This window comes from Bos javanicus, chromosome 3 (genome assembly GCF_032452875.1).
Source record: "Bos javanicus breed banteng chromosome 3, ARS-OSU_banteng_1.0, whole genome shotgun sequence".
In the NCBI taxonomy this organism is placed as follows: Eukaryota; Metazoa; Chordata; class Mammalia; order Artiodactyla; family Bovidae; genus Bos; species Bos javanicus.
The window spans coordinates 56,943,804-56,967,305 of NC_083870.1; the positions used below are offsets into that span (position 1 = coordinate 56,943,804).

General features: G+C 40.8%; 2 long non-coding RNA genes across 3 annotated transcripts in view; one reads left to right on the forward strand and one right to left on the reverse strand.

Annotated features, from left to right (window-relative positions):
• LOC133244351 (uncharacterized) overlaps nt 1-23,502 on the reverse strand; it is a 55,244-nt gene that overhangs the window by 17,509 nt on the left and 14,233 nt on the right. The window lies entirely within an intron of this gene.
• The window catches only part of LOC133244350 (uncharacterized), a 31,217-nt gene continuing 21,105 nt past the window's right edge, over nt 13,391-23,502 (forward strand). The window contains exon 1 of one of the 2 annotated variants that reach the window (XR_009735369.1): nt 13,391-13,674. This is a non-coding gene — a long non-coding RNA (uncharacterized LOC133244350). The remainder of the gene's footprint in view (nt 13,675-23,502) is intronic. The other variant, XR_009735370.1, reaches the window with a different exon arrangement.

A 23,502-nucleotide genomic window follows, 5' to 3' on the forward strand; every position in this document is an offset into this window, starting at 1 on the left:
TTCCGACCTCCCAGGGGCTGGTGTGAAACCAATAGAATAACATCATTTTAATATAAATAAGCTGGATCGATTAACTAAACTAGTTTATACAAACCATTGAACAAAAATATATGTGGGACAACCTTTGAATAACTTCTTTTAAAATTCAAACTCTCCAAAAGAGAAGACCTACCCATAATCCCAATTTCTGCAACAAGTCTCCCTCTCTTTAAGCTTGACCAACTAAATCAGTCCTTCGGAGGCCATCAATATTTGCAAATTGAAAATCTACATTTCCAGACACCACAGTCACGAGGACCTTTCTCCCTGGCTACATTTTGGAGTAAAATGTGAAATCAGATCATTTTTAAGGCTCTTTTATTGTTGTTATAATATTGCTCATAATAACAGCAGAGAAAATAATTTACATTTTTATAGGAAATCATTTAAAAGGTTATTGTGAATAAAAGTGTTATTAACAAAATTTGAGTAACTTTGTATTGCTGCTGTCCTTTCTGTGAGGTAGAACTCAGAAAGTTTCTTCCAATGGGACTGCTTAAGAAGAGATTACCCCTGGTTCTGACTCTTGAGAGTCCCTTGGACTGCAAGGAGATCCAACCAGTCCATTCTGAAGGAGATCAGCCATGGGATTTCTTTGGAAGGAATGATGCTAAAGCTGAAACTCCAGTACTTTGGCCACCTCATGCAAAGAGCTGACTCATTGGAAAAGACTCTGATGCTGGGAGGGATTGGGGGCAGGAGGAGAAGGGGATGACAGAGGATGAGATGGCTGGATGGCATCACTGACTCGATGGACATGAGTCTGAGTGAACTCTGGGAGTTGGTGATGGACAGGGAGGCCTGGCGTGCTGCGATTCATGGGATCGCAAAGAGTCGGACACGACTGAGCGACTGATCTGATCTGATCTGATCTGACCCCTGGTTCAGGCTGCCAGTTTATAAGGCAGGTTACTCACAGTGTAGGGCTGATTGTGTGGGTGTTGGTGTGAATGAATTTCTCCAAGTCCATCTTCTTTGGGGCTTAAACGCCTGGGAAAATAGGAAGCAGCATGGAAAAACTTCCTGCTTGGGAGAATCAGCTACCCTGGAAATGTTCCTTACTGTGAGTAAACAGTTTATTTTAATTCCATGAGTTCCTTGCCAGGGTTCTGTCTTCCTTAGTGGCCCTATACCTTAGATAGGAGTCTGTATCAATAGCCTCTGTTTTGTGGCCCTGGCCCTCTCTTCTTTTCTCAGCTCACCCTTTGGAGTCACAGATCTTTCACAGCCCTGGGGACTCCAAAGAACTAGTGTCTTTTCTCTTCAATAAACAAGATCCCTGTATCCCTTGCTGGTACAGAATTTTAGCTTGGGGTCATGAAAAAGTTCTGAAGATGGCTATGGTGATGGTTATACAACAATGTGCTGTCCTTAATGCCACTGAATTGCATGCTTATAAAGGATTAAAATGGTGAATTTTATATAAATTTTATCTCAGTTAAGAAACAAATACTCTTTCAGTAGCTGCCCATTGCTTTCTGGATCAAGTCTGAGTTTTTAAGTGTGCTATAAAAGATTCTTTGGACCTTTCAACCCCAACCTATTTCTTCAACTTGTGCTGCCCTCTCTATGTCACCCTGGAAGGACACTGTCCCACAGAAATTCCTATAGTGAAGGAAATGTTCTATACCTGTCCATATGGTAGCCATCAGCTACTATCTGTGGCTACTAGGCACTTGAAATGCGGTTAGCATATCTAATGGGCTGTATTTTACATTTAATTTAGTTTTAAATAGCCATGTATTAGTGGCTACTCTATTGGATGGCACAGTTCAAAAACACAGAGTTCCATCAGGTTGTTTCATAGCTTTGTGCCTTTGCTCATTCTCTTCCTTCATCTCAATGGCCTTTCTTCCCTTTCATTCTCAAACCCTGAGCTAAACATAAATGCCTCCAGGAAGGTGGGGTTGGAAGAACTCCCAGGCACTTGGTATCATGATACCGCTTCTCACGCAAGGATTCTTTTATGCATTCATCCAGTCTTTTTCACAACTCCTTGTTTGGCACTAGAGATGCAAAGAAAAATCCAGTTCTTGATATAAAGCTCACAATCAGTATCTCTTCCAACAACCCTTCCTACCCTATTCTGCCCATTAACCACGTCATTCGATCACCTCCACTGATCTCAGCCTTGCAATCCCTAAGTGCCTGACTTCACTCTTCCTCCCACCAGCTCTTCTTTCTTCAATTCTTGATCTACAGAGAAAAAAAAGAATCAACTTTATCTCCTACATCTGGCACATGGACAAATCTAAGAGGCTGTAAAAGTCAGTCACTACAGAGAAGGGGACTGCATATAGAGGAGAGGCCCCTGAACCAGGGATGTCCTATATCTGCCCTCAACACCTTTAGGCTACCTCTCTATTAAAAATTGGTCATACACATCCCCAAAAGTCTCCCCTAAATGATGAGGGGTTTCAGTCTCTTTGAGAATAAAGAGCAGAGGAACGTTGGCCATCCCATCTCAGGGCAGAGCCAGTCAGGCCTTTTAGGACAGAAGATGAGAGCACTGGCTCTCAATTCTGGGGGCCTCAGAATCACCTAGGACAATTTTCTAAAAATAAGGATTGTTGGGCCCTGCTGAGACCTACTAAACTGCCATCTTTGGGAGTGAGATCTAGGTATTTGTATTTGAGGACTCTCCACAGGTGATTGTGTCATGACAAAAGCCTGAGAAACCTCAGCCTAGAGTGTAAGGAAATACAAACCTGGGCCAGGGAACAAAGAAAGCATGAGGGTGCTGGGAAGGTATCACCACGAGTGCCTGGCAGCAGCATCCCTTGTAGAAAACTCTGAAACCAATGGTTATCAGCAGGTTAAGTCTGGATAACCACCTGTATTAGTCTGCTAGGGCTACCCTAACAAGATACCACAGGCTGGGTAACTTAAACATCAAAAATCCACTTTGTTGGCAGTTCTGGAAGCCTGAAGTCAGAGATCAAGTTGTCAGCAAGGTTGGTTTCTTCTAAGGTATTTCTTCTTGGCTTATAAATGGCCATCTTCTCCTATGTCTTCCATGGTCTTCTCTCTGTACATATCTGTGACCTAATTTCCTCTTCATATAAGCATACCAGATATATTGAATTAGGGCCTACCCTGATGATCTCATTTTAATTTAACTACCTCTTTTTATTTAATTAAAGTATAGTTGATTTACAATATTATATTAGTTTCAGGTGTACCACATAGTGATTCAATATTTTTATAGATTATATTCAATTTAAGTTATTATAAAATAATGGCTCTATTCTCTGTGCTATGCAATATATCCTTGCTGCTTATTTATTTTATACATAGTAGTTTGTATCTCTTAATCCCATACCCCTATCTTGCCCCTCTCCACTTTCCTCTTCCCATTGGTAACCACTAATTTAACTACCTCTTTAAAGATCCAATCTGCAAAAACACATTCTGCATATTGGGGGTTAGGACTTCAACATATGAATTTTGGAAAGGACACAATGCAGCCCATAGCAATCCTAGAAATTCAGTCCATAGAAATCCTACAAGCAAAAGCTTTTCCTGAGTTGGAAAAATCTGACTCTTTATCTTGTCAACATTTGTTGTGAGCGTCCCACATTAGGCAGAAGAAAATGACCCATGATAGCATATGTGTGTCTGTTAAATTGCTTCTGGCTTCTCTGATAGTTCAGTTGGTAAAGAATCCGCCTGCAATGCAAGAGATCCCGGTTCGATTCTTGGGTTGGGAAGATCCACTGGAGAATGGATAGGCTGCCTGCTCCAGTATTCTAGGGCTTCCCTTGTGGCCCAGCTGGTAAAGAATCCACCTGCAATGTGGGAGACCTAGGTTCGATCCCTGGCTTGGGAAGATCCCCTGGGGAAGGAAAAGGCTACTGACCCCAATATTCTGGCCTGGAGAATTCCATGGACTATATATTCATGGGGTCACAAAGAGCTGAACACAACTGAGCGACATCATTTCAGTTGTGTCTGACTCTTTGCTACCCTATGGACTGTAGCCCGCCAGGGCCCTCTGTCCATGGGATTTTCCAGGCAAGAATACTGGAGTAGGTTGCCATGCCCTCCTCCAGGGGATCTTTCTGACCCAGGGATCGAACCCATGTCTCTTACGTCTTCTGCATTAGCAAGTGGGTTCTTTACCACTAGCATCACCACCTGGGAAGCCCATAATAGCCTATATATGATTTGAAACAGAAATTGTCATTATGAGAATATTTATAGTTTTTCTGCTTCTTCCTTTAGTTATGATCAAGTCAGACTGCAAGTTACAGAAAACCTGACTAACAGTAGCTTCAATTAAAAAAAAGGCTCATTTTCTCATGTAACAAGAGGTCTAGAGATAGGCTGCTTCTGGTGTTGGCTCTGTAATTTGTAGATATTAACATCAGTGGCTTTGTGCTTCTAATGGATTTTCTCTTGTGCCTGTGATTTCCTGGTCAGAGGTGGCTGCTGTAGATCCAGACATCACACTCTCATTCAAGACAGGAAGAAAAATGAAGGAGCCATGCCAGCTATATTAGAAGATTAACCAGGGAAATAAAAATATCCTTAGCAACTCATATCAGACTTCCTCTTATGTCATTGGCCAGAACTGGCGCATGGCCACTCCTAGCTACAAGGAAATCTGGAAAAGCATAGTCTGGGTACATTTATTCAAAAAATATTGACTGTGTGCCTTGTTTATGTCAGATATTATTCTAGGCACTTGGGATAGAACAGTGAATAGAAGACAAAAATCCTTGCCGTCATGGAGCTTTTAATTTGAAAAGAGTTTACACCCTAGTGTTCACATTGTCTCTTCCCCTAGTAAAATCGGGTGGATAGACAGCAATCTGCCACATCATACAGCTTCAACAACAGAGCCCTGTGACTTCCACCCTAATTTTTCATCTGCATCACCTTCTTGAAAAGAGTCTCGCTCTACATAGGTTAGGTCAACTTAACATAGTATAGGAAGAGATGAGGGGAGGGAGAAAGGAAGAGAAAATTGAATGTGGGTCTGAGATGTAGAGAGCTTTCCAGGACCTATGGAGAAGGGCTTCTGGAACAGCCATGGGCTATAATGGAAATAAGCAAGAGAGGAAGGGATGTTACATTCTTCTCTGAGTCTTATTCATGGATTTTGTTGTTGTTGTTGCTGTTGTTCAGTTGCTCAGTCATGTCCAGCTCTTTGGGACCCCATGGACCTGCTTCCCTATCCTTCTCTATCTCCCGGAGTTTGCGCAAACTCATGTCTGTTGAGTCGGTGACGCCATCCAACCATCTCATCCTTCTCCTCTTGCCCTCAATCCTTCCCAGTATTGGGGTCTTTTCCAATGAGCTGGCTGTTCCCATCAGGTGGCCAAAGGATTGGAGCTTCAGTTCCAGCACCAGTCCTTCCAATGAATATTCAGGGTTGATTTCCTTTAGGATTGACTGGTTTGACCTCCTTGCTGTCCAAGGGACTCTCAAGATTCTTCTCCAGCACCACACTTCAAATGCATCAATTCTTGGGCACTCAGCCTTTTTTATGATCCACCTCTAACATCCGTACAAGACTACTAGAAAAACCATAGCTTTGACTATAAGGACCTTTGTCGGCAAAGTGATGTCTCTGCTTTTTAATATGCTGTCTATGGTTGTCATGGCTTTTCTTCCAAGGAGCAAGCATAATTTCAGTGGCTGCAGTCACTGCCCTCGGTGATTTTGTAGCCCACGAAAGTAAAGATTTGACATTTAAAATCAAACCTTCTGATTTTTGAGCTTTGAGTAAAGAAGTTGGGCTAATCAGATAATCCTCCTTTTCTTGATGGGTTGAATTTCTTTTTGACACTGTTCTAACTGAACCCCATGGACCCAAGTTCATAAGGGGAACATTTTATTTGCAGCTGATGTTTGTCATCATCATCTCTTGACTATGTGTTGCACGACCACATAGATTTTCTAAACTTGATGTTAAGCTATGGCAGCCTCACTCTCCCTGCCCTAAAACCAATGGCCCTCAGTCTCAAGTTACTCTCACACAACTTCTTCCCCAGCTTCCAAGCTATGTACTCCACATAGCCTCCTGCACAGCCCATTCAACCTCCTCCAGCAGTGCCACCCAAGCAGGGACACTGTCTGTCCCCTCAACCTGCCAACATACAGCAAGGAGAAAACTCATGGCCAGGCAGGACAAAAGGAAAAATCCACAGTCAATTTCTCAGAGTCTTAACTTTTCAATCTCAACCCCATGTCAGGAAACACCTGACATTTCTCTAAATAAATCTTTTTTGGAAAATCTTTCCTTTTTTTTAAAGCTAGCAAAAGACTCATCCAATTTAAATTACTAAACAGAACCCTCTGCATCCTCTGCAGACATTCCACACATCCTCATAGTTAACTCCAAAAAGAATGGGTGGAACTTGCCTTTATTTGTGACTCAAGAGTCAATCTTAGTGAATTTCCTAAAACAAAGAAAGTCAGAGAATCAAACAGCTAGCAGACACACCCTACTAGCCATGGTAGTAGGTACCTATCCTTACTAAAATTAAGAATGATAATAATATAATAAAAGTCCTCCTCTTTAGTAAACTAAATAGAGGATTCTGGCATTTTTTAAATTCAATTTTATATCCTTGAGCCACCCCTTACATATATATATATATATATACACACACACACACACACACATTTATAAAGTACACATGTTCATGTATTCTGTGTAAGTCAGGGTTATGTTCTTCTGGGAGCAGCAGAAAACCTAAAACTGTGAGGCTTAAAGAAGATAGAAATGCTTTTCTACCCCAGGTAACATTCAAGAAGTCACATCAGACTGTGAGAAATTCACTGTGGATTTTTCTATGGAGCTCCACAGTGTCAGGGACCAAGGCCCCTATCTTATTGCACCACCATGTATGGTCTCCATTGCCAAAGTCACCTTCTTGGCCAGAATGGCTACTCCAGCTTTAGCCTTAATGTCACATTCCAGCAAACACAGAAAAAAAAAAAAAGAAAAAGTTGTACTTATCACTCCTGCTTACATCTCATTAGTTAAAATTTAATTGGTTTGGTCTTAGTCACTAGGTCATGTATGTTTCTCGTGACCCCAGTGGACTATAGCTCACCAAGTTCCTTTATCCTTGGGATTTCTCAAACAAGAATACTAGTGTGGGTTGCCATTTCCTTCTCCTAGAATTTAATTATATAATCATAACTAGCTGCAAGGGACTTTGGGAAATACAGTCTTATTTATTTATTTATTTACAGTAGCTCCTTGTTGGTTATCTATTTTAAAGATAGATACATGTGTCTATCTAGCAGCGTGTACCTGTCAATCCCTAACTCCCAATCTATCCCTCCCATGAATAAGAAATGTAGTCTTCTTCATGATGGCCTTTTACCAGCAAAAAACTGGGGGTGGGGTAGGGGTTATTACAATAAAACAAAGGAGAAAAAAAAAATAATGAAGTAGTGTTAAATGGTAACACAAAATATAAAACAAATATCCATGAATCCATAATGATATAAGTAGATAGTTGAATAAATAAATAGGGGAGAGTAGACAAAACATACAAATATTTCCAAACAATTCACTTAGATACTCTGTTATTGAGAGGTAGAATATAATTCTCTACTCCTGGAGTGTGGGTTACTCTTGCACAGTATGCTATGAAAAAGGAGAAAAGAAAGAGTAACTCTGCAGTGGAGAAACCTGACAAATCCTACCTTAAGCCAGGTAATCAAGGTTAACATCAACAGTGATAAATCATGTTGATAGTATGTACCCTTGATGTGATGTGATAAGAACAGCACTTTACCTCTGTGGTCTTCCCCAAAACATATTACTTCAATCTAATCATGAGAAAACATCAGGCAAATCCCAATTGAGAGACATTCTACAAAATACCTGACCAGTACGCCTAAAAACTGTCAAGGTCATCAAAATAAGGAAAGTCTGAGAAACCATTACAGACAAGAAGAGTTTAAGGAGACATAAGGACTAAATGTAATGTGGTATCCTGGATGGGATTCTATTGAATAAAATCAAAAGGAAAGGGTGGGGGGATTGGGATTTGGGAAAAACTGAGAAGATCTGAATGAATTATGGACTTCAGTTAATAATAATGTATCAGTATTGGTTTATTAACTGCTACAAATGCAGTATACTAAAGTGGAGTGTTAATAATAGAAGAAACTGGCCGTGAGACATATGGGAACTATCTGTACTATCTTGGCAAAATTCTGTAAAACTACTGCAAAATTAAAAGTTTATTGAAAAAAAAATGAAGGAGAGCAAGACATTGGAGAATACCCGAGGTCTTCCCCTCAACCCCACACAGGGGCTGGCTCTTCTCTTTGTACCCCAAATCCAAGAGATGGTCACACTAGAAGGGTCTTTGAGGCAACTGTCTCATCCTCCCAAATGAGGGGAGAAAAGCCCAGAGAAACCCTTAAGGAGGTTTGCCCAGTGGTACCCAGCTCCCTGGTGGAGGAGCTGGAACCTGAAGCCAGGTCTCTTGACAAGGACCAGCTCTGGCTCCACTCCTCCACCTACACATGGTGAAGGAGATGCATGGAGAGGAGAGGGAAGAACGCAGCCAAGAACCGTCCTTTTAACAATGGTGAGTCACTCCATCTCTCTGAGCAGTAGTTTCCTCATCTTTACAGCAGAGATAGTGCTCACAGTCCTGTTCATCCTCACAGGACTGTCATGAGGAGTAAAACTCACATAAACATGTAGTAACCCAGCGGGGACCTTCTGACACATTGAAATTTTGTAATACAGCCCAAGAGAGTTGACCCAAACATCATGTGTGTTTATTCAGCATGTAGGCAGTATCGTCTGCCTTTCAAAACTGGGACATAATATCTGGTGAGGGTACTGTTATGTTTTCTGATTAATTGTTGGAGGTTCTCAATCAGCTGGCCTTTCCAGATTTTCTCTCTCCACTCCGCTCCCTGACACGCTCTCCAGCAATCCTAGATTTCCACGTAGCCTAACCTGAAGGATGCAAAAGCCTGCTCAAGCCACCACTCCTCGGCTTCTCCCAGCAATACAGAGTCAGTCCTATTTAGTCTGGCAGATGGTTCTGGTCTCCAGGGAACACTGCCTCGCAGATCCAGATTTCTGCAGGCTTCTCTGAGGGAGGACGGTGCATTCCTCAGTGCTGACCACAGCATCTCCCACGTCCATGTGCCCACTTGCATCGACCCCCACCCAGCCCTTCCCACGTGTCCCTTAGCACTCAGTAGCCTAAGAGGCCTGGAGCTGGTCTTGTTTCCAGTGTCTATAACTTCAGAGACCAAGTCACCTTCCTCCTTCCCTCTAGGGCTCTACCTTTGGAGTTCAGTTGCTTTGTCTTTTCTCTTAAACCCTCAACAGCCAAAATATTCTACCCCCTCACCTAGATGTTGGAGCTATTCACTCTTCCTTATAATCTGAGTTGGGTACCTTCCACTTACCCTTTGGAGAGAAACAACTTTCTCAAAGATATTTCAAAGGCTTTTCAGGGGTCTAAGGGAGACTCCCAAGGGATCCCCTCACCCCTTGGGAAAGGCAATTCTACTCTCAGTGACTGTAAGGAGATATTCTAGCCTCAGTGATCAAAAGTACAAACCCCTCAAAGAAGAAAAGCGAGAGGAAAAAGTAAAATCTGACTATACTATTGACAAGGCATATATATTGCTGTAAACAAATGAAAAGTGAAATTGAGTGCCCCCAGGTGTTGTTCTCGGCATTGGGAATGGAGAAAATGACTGGACCCTGTGCCTGCCCTCAAGGAGGTTAGATCCTAAGAGAATGACAGATGATGACTGACCATACAGTTTCCTAAGAACCACCAGCAGCTACTAGAGCACAGCATGCTGATCCAAAGGAAAGGCGTCAACCAGTCGCGCAGGAAACAGCTACCCATAACCAGCCCAGTCCACGAGGACCTCCTCTAGAGATAGCAGCCTGGGCACAGAGGATGATCAGGCTGAGCTCTGGGTTTCAAGCAGAGGCACAGAGGGAGAGGATGTGGGATCTCCTTAACATATAACATCTTGAAAAACAAACTTAATATGAAAGGAAAGGTGCTGGTATTAGGATTTTCTTGGTTGAAAGTAACAGAGTTGAACAAAGATATTGGACCATAATCAAATACAAGGGCAGAGATGCAGAAACAACTTGAAGTTGGGATTGAATGCCACGTGGCTTTGTGATTCCTTGACAAGGGAGGCTCATTCTCTTTCACAGACTGACCACCTTCACATGATGCAGAGCACAGCTCAAAAAGCTCCTGAGTCCAGCACCCAAAGGTTGCCTCCATCAGATGGAGGTACACTATCTTCCCTTGAATCCAACTTAGAAAACTCCAGATGAAGATTCTGATTGTCCTGGGTTGGGTCAGTGTCCACCCCCAGGCCAATAAACCATAGTGAGAACTGGGGAAGGAGATAAGATCATACTGCCCAGGAAAAGCCACAGGAACCCTTGTTGGTGCCAGTCCTGGAGAAGAGAAAGCTGGGAGCCAAGAACCATCCCAACAGACATCTCTGACCCATTTAAATGCTCCAAATACCCAGGATTGAAAGGTGGAGTGTGATTAAGAAATTGCACCACTGTTTTTATCATTTCCTAGTTAGGACCCTAGACCAGCTCTGAGATACTATGAGCACACAGCAATACCTTTCTAACTATGTTCTAGTATGGAATGAATAAATACAAACTGGAGTAAATAAACACAAACTGCTTACATATGTCTAGCATCTTACTGAGCATTGAGGGGAAGATGTGAGAGTAGAAATTTGAAGAAATAAGACTCACTGCCTGCCCTCAGGAGCTTACTACTATTGGAGTGACTTGGGATCGGAGGTGGATCTGAGAGACCATCTACCCACAGACTTTCTAGTAAGTTCCTAGAAGACCACAACCAGGCTGGGGGAGGGAGATGGAGAATGGGGCAGGAGGAGGCATGAGAGACTGAGCAGGCAGGCATGGACCTCCTGGTCTCCACAAAGCTTCTATAGCATCTCCTGCTTTATCTGTTCTGCATACTGCCATTCCACATAAAATCATATTTGTAAAAAGTTTCTTACTCCTTTAGGAATGTTTGAATACTCCAGCTCCCTTGAGCAGCCCCTGGAGGTTCCAATGCCCAGAAAATCTGCTTATGATATGTGTGTAATCCTCACAGCCATGCGGAGATCCAGCCGGTGAAGACAAACATGGATCTGGAACCCCCTCCTCCTGCTCCCCAGGTTGCCCCCAGCCCTCATTTCCCTTGTATGAAATAGCCAAACAAAACCATAGTCAAGAGGCCTCCTGTGGAAACTCAGAGAGTGCAGCTCAACCTCTGGAATGTTCAGTAACAGGATGGAGGAGCACCCCTTGTGGATGGAAGAAGGTAGAAAAGGAAGGGAGCAGAGATCTAGCTCGGGGAGGACCACACACCAAAAATGGTGCCAGATGTTTGACGTGTGCAGATGGGCACAAGCATGAGATGTGAAAGGAGAAGCAAAAGAAAGATGCAAAGAGGAATGGAGGAAAGAAGACAGGGGAGATGCTGAGGTCAGACCAGCCAAGGAGTCCCAAGAGTCACTTCCAACAGCTCAACCTCTTCCCTTGTCTTGCATCACAGTCTAAAGTCCTGAAGGCACTGACTCAACATTTTCTCAGGAATTCATAATCAGATACTTTTTAAAAAGCCATGGCAAATGTTATGTGAGGGTTTCTATGTTCTGGGCACTGTGCTCAGGACAGACGGAACACGGGAAGCCTGCGTAGACTCAATTTGGTGACCCTACAAGCCAGTGTCCTATTGACCAGGAGTCATTTGCTGAGGATGAGAAAAACTGATTTTCCACTAATATAATTCATACACGTCTCTCTTGCTGTTAAAAACAAGAGAATTATCTCATGCAGTGAAACATTTTAACTTAATTAGAATTGCCTTCCATTTCAGTTATTTTACTTTCATAACTGAATAGTGCTCCTTTCAAAGCATAGAGATAACTTATATTGATAGAGTTGTAAAATCTTATTCAAATTTTGCTTTAAAATCTAATTTCTCTGACTTGCGTGTTGATAGAATGTGTTCCATATTTTTGTTCTTGTTTTCTCTTGTAATTCTCTAAGTCAAACAACTGCTTGAGAAACCTGGTATCAGGATTCTAATTTAGATAATAGCCTAGTTTTCCAGTATACAACCACAGGCCTGCAATATTTGATTTCAGATTTTCAGGCGGCTACCATTGCTGGTCCCAGGGTGATTGGTGGCAGCGTGAAACCCACATCCAGCCAAAGGAAACTGGCCAAAAGGAATATATTTTTTTTTTCCTTTGAAGGGGACTGTCTATTCTGGAAGGACAGAACCAGTTCCATCTTGTGGGTATGTCAGGAACATAGGTAGAAAGCGGAGTTCCTGGCATCATGTTCATCATTTATTCTGCAGGTGTTTGGCATTCCCTTAAACACTGATTCCCCACCCAGCCTAGGAAGCTGCCTTCAAGCCCCAGCTCTTAATCTGGCTTTGTCTGTGCCAACTGTTCATGTGCATTTAATCCTCACAACAATGCTAAGAAATATTATCATTCCCATTTTACAGATGAAGAAATTGAGATCTAGAGGCTTCTATGGTGGTCCAGTGGTTAAGACTTCATCTTCTAATGCAGGGGGTGTGCGTTTGATCGCTGGTCAGGAAGCTAAGATTCCCACATGCTTTGAGGCCAAATGACCAAACAAACAAACAAACAAAAAGAAGCTATTATAACAAATTATATACAAACTATTATAACAAATTCAATAAAGACTTCAAAAAATGATCTACATCCAAAAAAAAAAAAAAAGACAGAAAGAAAGAAAACTTAAAAAAAAAGAAAATGAGATTTTGAGAAATTAAGTAGCTTGCCTTTGGGCAAACTAACTGGAAAGGAATAGAATGGGGCCATGGTTATGCCAGAACTCCAAAGCCCCTGTTCCTACAGTAGACACGACTCCATAGCAATGCCTCTAGAAAAAATAAGCACGTTTTTCATTTATATTTATATCTTAGAGTTTCTGCTAAAATGACTGTTTTTGATTTGAGACCTGCAAAATCAGGAGTTCCTGACTTCAGGTCACCAACTCTTTCAGTCACACCAAGGAAGCAGTATGTGCTGGAGTAAGAAGAACACTGCCCTAGGAGAGCCCTAGGTAGTCTGTGAGTCACCACACCTGACACACAGTAGGTGCTCAGTAAACACATGTGGAGCTGAGAACCATAGGTCATGTATGTACGTCTGGTTATGCCTTTCTTTCTGGGTGTTCAAGAGGACACTTTAAATAAAGATCCTACAGTTCATGCCAGCATCACAGGGACTGTAGTGTGGCATCAAAAACCAGCATTTACTGAATACCCATTAAACTGCCTTTGTGGTGTAAAATTTGGGGGTTAAAGAAAATGTAGGAGACTTTTGCTCAAAGTAACCTCTGCCTCTAACTGCTATTTTGTTCAGCTTCTCTTCCTTTCTAACTTTGTCCCAGAAAAATCTCAAGGGAATTGAAATTAAGCTGTTTCCCAGATTTGCTTTTCAAAATTAGTCCTGGCCTGGCCTTCAGCACGGCAAACACATTCTGTGTGGTCACAAGGGAGGACTGCCTTGAATTCTTGGAGCAACTACGGAGTTTTGGGGGCCAGACAAGCTAAACAAGCACCAGAAAAAAAGACACAGGTGGGTGTTTTATATTAATTACTGCCTGCCATGCTGATCTGTCCAGGGGCATAGACCTCTTTGGCTTACCCTTTGATCCTCATCCTTTCCTCTTACTGGAAATAACATCTACTTGCTGGACCAGGGACTGGGGAAAGTTATCCACAAGAGTGAAATCAGGTCAAAGTTTTGCACAATGCCCGGGGACCATCAGCAGAGTCATAGCAGTCCCCAATCCAAATGGTCCTCCTCCACGGTGTGGGAGGTGATGAGGTCGTACTTGACACACTGGCCATTAACTGTGCAATGACTCATCCCATCAGAGGGCCCATCTGTAAACGCTAGACATTGTCAAGAACTTGGCTCCATCGTTCTCTTGGGAACAAAGAAATTCAATTTTAAATCTGCATATTCATCATTCCAGAGAAATAAATACAGTATGAAATGAAAATATTTAACAGTCAACATTTGATAATTCCCCAGTCTTGTTCAGGACAAGATTCTGTCCTAAGGAACTGTAACACCCTTAGATATGGGATTTTACAGGCAACATTCAAGAAAGCTATCTTTCTTTCCCATAATAGATTTTCTTTCATTCTATGTGGGTTTTCAACAGATTGCTCCCAAGGGGAAAATCCTGCCCCACTCTGTCTTTTCCTTACAGTGCTGTGGTTGTGGTGTTTTAAGCGTTTCTGGGAATTTCCTTTGTATCTGAGTCGTTTGTATCTTTTCATCCTTAAAGTCATCTTTTCACTGACATTCCCTCTTTAAAGAAAAAAAAAAGTTGTTTTTGTTTTGTTTTGTTTTTTACTGTAAAATGTAAGAGCTACACCAGATGTAAATCATCCTCTCCAGCCAGTCCTGTTTTGCTGTTTTGTTTTGTCTTTACTTGGCCACATATAGGTTGTTTGTGCCCTGGGAAAAAAATGTAATCTACAGGTTCTAATAGGGAAACTGAGGATGGAATTTTAAGGGTGAAATATCAATGAAACTTCTTGCCCATAAAAATGTAGATTTCAGCAAGCCTTCTTTTAAAAAATGTTAAAAATTAGGAGAGGGACTGTTTGTGGTCAACTTATGGAGATTCTATTCACAAATGCCCTTTATTTTCTATCACACAAGAAATTAACAGAATCTAAACCAATTTCTCTTGCATAGACATTATTCAGTGGTAACAACTCCCAGTATGAAGAATCCAGGTTTCCTTCTGTCTAATCATATGGCCATTTTCCCAACTGTTTCACACATGCTAATGGACTGTGACAAGTAAAACACATTTGGCTCAGGGTACGGTCCAACGTGAAATGGATTCACAACCACGAAGCTTCTAACCATTTTTCTCCTAATCTACCACTGCTTTGGGGGTTTGGTGTCTTCCCTGTCATGAGCGATTTCAGTGCACTGATCAGGGTAGACTTGACAGATTCTTTATCAATGTCAAGTGTCTTTTGTGGTTAAGTCCAGTAACGCTAAAACAAAATGCTTCATAGATACTAGATATATGGTGGCATTACAGAATTCTCTTGCAGGCAATATTTTTTGGTCAACCTATGAAAAGAAAAAAGAAGTGAAGGTGAAAACCAAAGAAGATGCAGCAGAAGTCTTGGCAGTTATTTCTGTGGAAGTCAGACAATGTGACTGACATGGGGCCTATGACTCTCCCCTCCTCCATTCAGGTTAGAATAGAGCAAAGAGAAATTGCCAACAAAGAAAGTCATGATCTAGGGGGAGGGGACAGAATTTCAATAGGTTTTTAATTTCAAGAAACAGAGCAGTATTTTAGGAAAACACAGGACCCCTGCCTAGCACACATTTACATCTACAAGTGTCTGCGCCCACCTGTACCAATTAAAATCATACATTTTTCCCTGTGAGTTTTTCTCATGCCTTGGGAAATTAATCTCTTAGACTTCGTTGACATTATCAACTCTCACAATATCTAACATTAGTGTGAACTGGCTTAGAAAAAATACAATCCAAGCATCTCTGAATAAAATAGAGACTCTGTTAAGTTTGCTTTTAGTAAAAAGAGTCTGTAGTGCCATCAATATTAGGCCTTTCCCAGCAGTTCTAGCTGTGACAGCTTCATTATGGAGGATGTTCACTTTCGTGGTTCATAACAATGGCTATTTTAAAAGACTCACCAATGTGTACCACATGAGGCCTGCCAATCCCCTCTACCCACAAATAAAGAAGATGCCCCAACCACTTGATAAATCCATGGTGCTTAGTTGGCTCATCAGAGGTTTCAGAATATCACTTTTCAGAGTAACAGTGGATGTAAGAAGCCTCATTGTCTTTTTATTAACCCAAAAGCCAAGGCTAACAAAATTCTCATCAAAGCTGTGAACAGACAGTGGAAAGAAGTGCTCTAAGTGCTGGGAGCTAACCTGGAATTATTTGTTATACTACCAAACCGGTAAATTAGTAGGAACAAATAAGTCCTCAGCTATCAGATATTTTTCTGTATTACACAGTTAATGACTAAATCTATTTCAATATTTTATCTGATTTTTTTCTTTTTTGTACTAATTTAGAAAGTTGGTACTTCAGTGTAATTGAACTCATTGAAGGTAAAAATGTCCAGAGCTTTTTAATAAGGTACCTTTCAATATTAAACTTTGGGGTCTGTTTTCCTCCCAATAGGCACTTAGCACTAATGGCAATTGTGTCCAAACACTGGGTAGGAAATACATGTCTCTGTACTGAGCTCCATGGAGGGGAAAAAAAGGAAGAAAGGGGAAAACAACGTTGAGACTGAATAAAAGAGGTAGAGTTGATTCATTAACAAGATGAAATTAATATCTGGCACCCCCAAATTTCAGAGCACACACACCTTTAATAAGTAAGATGAGGAAAAAATTTCTAAATCATTTTGAATAATACCCAAACCATGCTTTTCCTGAGCAATCTGTTTTCCCTCCATCCCCAGCATATACATTAGACTCATTTTATACTTGTTATGTACATAATGATTCTAGACAACATAAGATGATTTCATGATTTTTTTTCCTTATTATTTTTACTTATCTACCAGTGAGCCAATTTATGCAGCTTAAACCATTGCTAAAGATGCATCAAAAATTGTCTGTAATCATTACAAATAATAGCACTGAATGTTCACAAGAAGCTGTTTTCTTATCATATTTTCATTAAAACATCTTTTCAACCTGCTTTGCTTTTCCCACATCTGAAACCTGCGTTGTAATCAGTCTTATTAACTGAGAACATAAATATGATTTATTATGGTCTGATAATGGAAGCTACGTGGACCCAGAGAAGGGCTATATTGTCCTTTGATAAAATGGCTCTTTTCTCTCAAATGGAGAGCTCTATCATGAGAACATGCAGAATGTAGTGAGTGATTATTTCCTCAGGGTGAGTGATGGCAAAGCCCGACAGAAAATCTTCTTGTTGACCATGACAGCCTCAGAGGGTCCCCAAACCTCCCTGAGTTTGACAACCTGCAGACACTTTTGATGAAGTGTATTCTTCTGCCAGAGACAGCCTGTCTGGGAGGAGAAAAGAGACCTTTATCGTCTGATCGGCTATTATTGTCTTGATCTTTTATAAGCAATCTCTAATGCACATGAATATAATATCCTTTCACACAAGTGCCAAGCATAATAGAAATGTGGTTATAGGACCCTCCCCCTGGTTATGTAAATATCCTTACACTATAATTAAGAGAGATGGTTTGTGACTGATAGGGTAAGGAAAGAGTAATCAAACTGTTTTAGGATTATCTCCCTATTTTAAAGACAAACCCACGGTAAACAGCATTTATGGTAGATATAGGGAACTAGGTTATCTTGAAGTCTTAGTCTAAAAGGAAAAATAGTTTTGAATATGGTATTGGTGTTATATTTTTATTAAACATGCAAATGGCAGCTGGTTTTCAGCCAAGTGATTACTATGCTGATATGACTTAGAAGAAAATGAGAATGCCTCTCAAAATACCTGGCTGAGGGTTACAGCAAGAACAAAGACCTATTAATAAGGAATGCACTTGCACAAATGGGTCCTCCAGTCCAAATAAAGTTCTCCAATAAATTTCCCTCATTCATTTCCAGGATCCTAAATATGGAAAAAAAAAATTTAATTAACAAATATATTTGCAGACAAAACTCTTGCAATTATTGGGCAATTAAATTTACTTTTTATGTGACCCATGGGAGCCATCTCCATTTCTAAACAGTGAAGGATAGTTCTAGATGGTGTTTGTTTGTATTTGGTGACAAAAATTTTCTGATCTTCCAGATAACCCAATCAGACTTACGGCCAGCTCCTGGAGGCCAATAGCTTAACGTTCAATCTTAGTTGCTGGCAAAAAGGAGAAAAAGATACCACCCACCTGAAAAACTTTAATCCCCCCAGCAAAATACAGTGCAGTCATTCCTTTACATCTACATATTTCGTATCAGCAAACTCAACCAACCTCAGATCAAAAAAATTCTGAAAAAAGAATTTCAGAAAGTTCCAAAAAGCAAAACTTGAATTTGCCTCCTGCAGGCAACAATTCACATAGCATTTACATTGCATTAGATGTTACAAATAATCTAGAGATGATTTAATGTATACTCGAGTATGTATAGGTTATAAGCAAATATTATAACATTTTATATAAGGAACTTGAGCATCGTGGGTTTTCATATCCTCTGGATTAATCCCGGGAGGGTACTGGGCCATTACTGTACTCAATTTTTCATTAACCTTCTGACATCTGGACTCCGAGGTGTCCCTACACTAATCACTAATGGGTTTTGCATTACCAATTAGTGGAGAAAACTCGCAAGCGCTGATGCCGAAGAGTTAATATCATTAGTTCCACACCACTGGGTGGTCAGTTGGAAGAGCAGCCCCTGAACTCAAGAGGGGAGAGTCAGGGACCCTGACTTGGAGACAGCTCTCGCTCTGAAGGAGAAAGCTGCAGCTCACAGACATTGACCTCCATGTCTCTGTCCTGGCATCCAGCCTCGAGGTAGATTCAAATATTACACAAGAGTGCAAGCATATGCGCACACATTATGCACAGGTTTAGGCCAGGACCAATCACCAGCCTAGTCAGGCTTTATTGCATCTGTCTCATCAGAGGGTGGATGAGACCAGAGGAATTCTCTCTCTCTCAGCACCTCTGTCCATTTGCTTCTCTAGGCAATGACTTTCCCATGAGAATGAAAAAACTTGCCATTTCAGAGGGAGTTGGATTTTGAGAAGTGTTTGATCTCCTTCAAGAGATACTTCTCTGAAGTTCTGCCAGCCCTCGATTATCTGTACAAATGAGGCCTAAAGAAAGAATGGAAAGATTCAATGCACAGATAATCTTCAAACTCCAGTTCAGTCTGTGTTTTAGTTTCTTTCCGAACAAATTGTACCAGAGCAATTAACAAACAAAACTGACTGGATGTTTCCCTTCTCCTTTTATGGTCAATTTTGTGGATGTCAGCAGAGTGAGGAAATTGTCAAAACAGAGGCAATAGGAGAGAGGAAAGGGAAGAAACAAAACTCCCAGATAGTCTGCAAATGGGATAATGTAATCTTGAATAACTAAGAAGAATCTAATTTTAAAGATAATAAAAGAAGGCCCAGAATGCAAATCCATCTACAAAATGCACAGCCTCTTCCCCCAACCCTAAAACAGCTCGTAGGAAAACCAATAAGTAAACAAAAAACCACAAGAAAAACTCCAATCTACTGTCCCCATCCACATTTTCCCTGATCTAATCTACACATGTTCTAAGTTAAATTATATTCTAAAGAGGATCTGGGCAGAGAGGAGAAGAACGCACAGAAGACATTTCTTATTTATGTTCCATCTGGCTTTGCTGTCAGGTATTGATAAAAACAGCCTTGCTTTCAAAACTGTACTAGCCTAAAACTTCAGAAATTGATCAACTTTAATTTGTTTTTCTTAGAAAAACCAACAAGGAAAGGACAATGACTCAGCACTTCATTTTTTTTTCCCCCAGTCTCAGACTTTTCAGATCATTATACCAAAAATGTTTGAATACTTTTGAGACTGAAACTAGAACTTTCATTCAAGGCCAGTGTTTGGAACCCCTCAGTTAAGGGAAGTGACACTCTTTAGTGACCTAATCATGCACATTTTTTTGGCCAGAGTCATTGACTGACTGCACATACTTTGTTCTGCTTTAGAAATGAAAATCTAATAAAGTAATTGGCAGTTTCATTGTCGCAGAAATTTTCTCCAATATCCCAACTGGAATTGTGAAAACAGGTTCAAATTCCTATAAGCTCTCTCCCCTTTCACCCTCAAATGCCACGCTTCAAAACCAAACGATTTCCTAAGAAATTGCAGGACTTGGTTGGGTTCAGAGGTCGAGCGAGGCATAGGGTAGGGAGGAGGAAGACTCTTTCTTCAAGTTGGAGGGGATTTGCTTTTTTCCGGAATCTTGAGGCTGGGAATGTTCTGCCTCTTGCAAAGGAATTCAAAGGAGCCATTGTGTTTGAAACTTCGCTTCCCAATTGGCCTAAGACAGCAACATCAGAAGCAACAGATACTTCAGCCCTGCCTCTGGAAAGAGACATTTTCTAAAAGAAAAAAAAAAAACAAAAAACACTCCTGAAGACACTGAAGCCTAATTACTCTACAGCCCATAGTCTTAAAGATTGAGACCTCTGATACTCTGTGATAACCCCTTGAGGAAGGGGAGCAGCTCCATCAGGACTTGAACAGATAGCATGTCTATGTTTTACCCAGAGTAAAACTGATATTCAAAACAAGTAGACTGACAATTGCTTTCATTCCCCCAGCTTTTGAATTGTGGTGATCATTATTCAGGATACAACAATACCATTTATTAAGCTACCAAATGGAAAATAAACTTTTCACTAAAATGTAAAAGGGATTTAGGATGTCTAAGAGTAAATGATTAAGGAATCAGTTTATCACTGCCCCCCTTGCTTTTCTAAAAGATGTATGTATCAAATCCTCATATTTATGATGGTATCTTTAAAGTTCTGAATGGTTTGGATCTTAGCCTTATAAATCCATGCTAAGAAAACAAATTTTTTTAAGCAGCATGGCCATACACTTACAGAGGCTGAAACTGGTACACAATACCCCTTGGGAGAAATTCCCCCAGTTTCTAGTGCTACTGTGACCCAAACAGAGATGAACTAAGGGCAGGAAAGAAAAAATGAAGGAAGTAGTCACCTGGGAAACACTGGAGGTGGAGGATGGGGAGAGATGGCATTGGTTGACAAAGGGGGCTGATGAAACCATTATCAAGCAGGCTAAGGGAGTGGAAAGCCATGGAGACAGCACCATTTCCCAAATTTTAGACACAAATGAGGAGTCCTGAGTAATTTGAATTGTTCTGCCAGCCAAGTCAAATCCTGGGCCTCTCAGAAACCACTGGAAATGTCTCAGGTTTTCTCATTCTGCTATTTTGATGGAAATTAAACTTGTAAATCAATGAGAACAGAATCAACTCTGTTGAACAGCTCTGTTCCTTTATCCTCTATTCTCCAACGTACTACGTATCTGATTTCCTGCCCAAATGATTTAAGATTCCCAAATGCAAGTGAAAAAAATTTGTTTGAGATTTGCTTGTAAAATCACCTAAATCTCAGCTCAAGTCCCCTATTCAGAGAACATTTTAAAGTAGACGTGAAGCACAAAATTGTACAGTCCTCTTTGGAAAAAAAAGGCATATGGATGCTTACCCATGAAAGGATTATGGAATAGTCCTCAAAAATGCTCGAAGTGATTGACATGTACATACCAGGGGAATCAGATGAGTCATTTATTTTTTTTTTTCTAATTTTATTTTATTTTTAAACTTTACATAATTGTATTAGTTTTGCCAAATATCAAAATGAATCCGCCACAGGTATACATGTGTTCCCCATCCTGAACCCTCCTTCCTCCTCCCTCCCCATACCATCCCTCTGGGTCGTCCCAGTGCACTAGCCCCAAGCATCCAGTATCGTGCATCGAACCTGGACTGGCAACTTGTTTCTTACATGATATTTTACATGTTTCAATGCCATTCTCCCAAATCTTCCCACCCTCTCCCTCTCCCACAGAGTCCATAAGACTGTTCTATACATCAGTGTCTCTTTTGCTGTTTCGTACACTGGGTTATTGTTACCATCTTTCTAAATTCCATATATATGCGTTAGTATACTGTATTTATGTTTTTCCTTCTGGCTTACCTCACTCTGTATAGTAGGCTCCAGTTTCATCCACCTCATTAGAACTGATTCAAATGTATTCTTTTTAATGGCTGAGTAATACTCCATTGTGTATATGTACCACAGCTTTCTTATCCATTCATCTGCTGATGGACATCTAGGTTGCTTCCATGTCCTGGCTATTATAAACAGTGCTGCGATGAACATTGGGGTACATGTGTCTCTTTCCCTTCTGGTTTCCTCAGTGTGTATGCCCAGCAGTGGGATTGCTGGGTCATAAGGCAGTTCTATGTCCAGTTTTTTAAGGAATCTCCACACTGTTCTCCATAGTGGCTGTACTAGTTTGCATTCCCACCAACAGTGTAAGAGGGTTCCCTTTTCTCCACACCCTCTCCAGCATTTATTATTTGTAGACTTTTGGATCGCAGCCATTCTGACTGGTGTGAAATGGTACCTCATAGTGGTTTTGATTTGCATTTCTCTGATAATGAGTGGTGTTGAGCATCTTTTCATGTGTTTGTTAGCCATCTGTATGTCTTCTTTGGAGAAATGTCTATTTAGTTCTTTGGCCCATTTTTTGATTGGGTCATTTATTTTTCTGGAGTTGAGCTGTAGGAGTTGCTTGTATATTTTTGAGATTAGTTGTTTGTCAGTTGCTTCATTTGCTATTATTTTCTCCCATTCTGAAGGCTGTCTTTTCACCTTGCTAATAGTTTCCTTTGATGTGCAGAAGCTTTTAAAGTTAATTAGGTCCCATTTGTTTATTTTTGCTTTTATTTCCAATATTCTGGGAGGTGGGTCATAGAGGATCCTGCTGTGATGTATGTCGGAGAGTGTTTTGCCTATGTTCTCCTCTAGGAGTTTTTATAGTTTCTGGTCTTACGTTTAGATCTTTAATCCATTTTGAGTTTATTTTTGTGTATGGTGTTAGGAAGTGGTCTAGTTTCATTCTTTTACAAGTGGTTGACCAGATTTCCCAGCACCACTTGTTAAAGAGATTGTCTTTAATCCATTGTATATTCTTGCCTCCTTTGTCAAAGATAAGGTGTCCATATGTGCGTGGATTTATCTCTGGGCTTTCTATTTTATTCCATTGATCAATATTTCTGTCTTTGTAGATGAGTCATTTAGACATGAACAACGTCTTCAAGCTTCTTCAACTTGCCCTTGTGTACCCTTTGCTGGTTCCCCTCCCGCTCTGCCCCTCCTCTGGGCATCTTTTCTTTTTCTTTTTTTAACCTGTGTCATCTATTCTTTCCTCTAGATTTATCATCCATTATTCAACTTTATTTTTTCTATTGTATATTTCTGTCACAACTCCTTTATTATCCGATGATAACTATCTCATTCCTTTAGACCACAGACACATTCAAGAAGTCCTACAACTAAAGATATCGATTCTCATTATAGAAACAGGCACTCTCCCCTACTCTCAGCTGCCTTTCTCACTCCACCAATTAAGGTTTTCCAAATCTGGAGCAAGATTAAGAGATACGTGCCCATTGCTAGCCGTTGCTGGTGGTTGCTGAGAAACTCCAAAACAGAGATCATGCAAAATGAAAGTATGACAATCCAAGAGAAGCCTAGAACCAATACTTGGGACAAGTGTCATTCAATTCCTGATTCTTGAACCCTGACCCCAAGGTTCCCCTGGGCACCCAGTGCAACCACATTTCCAAAAAGCTCCAC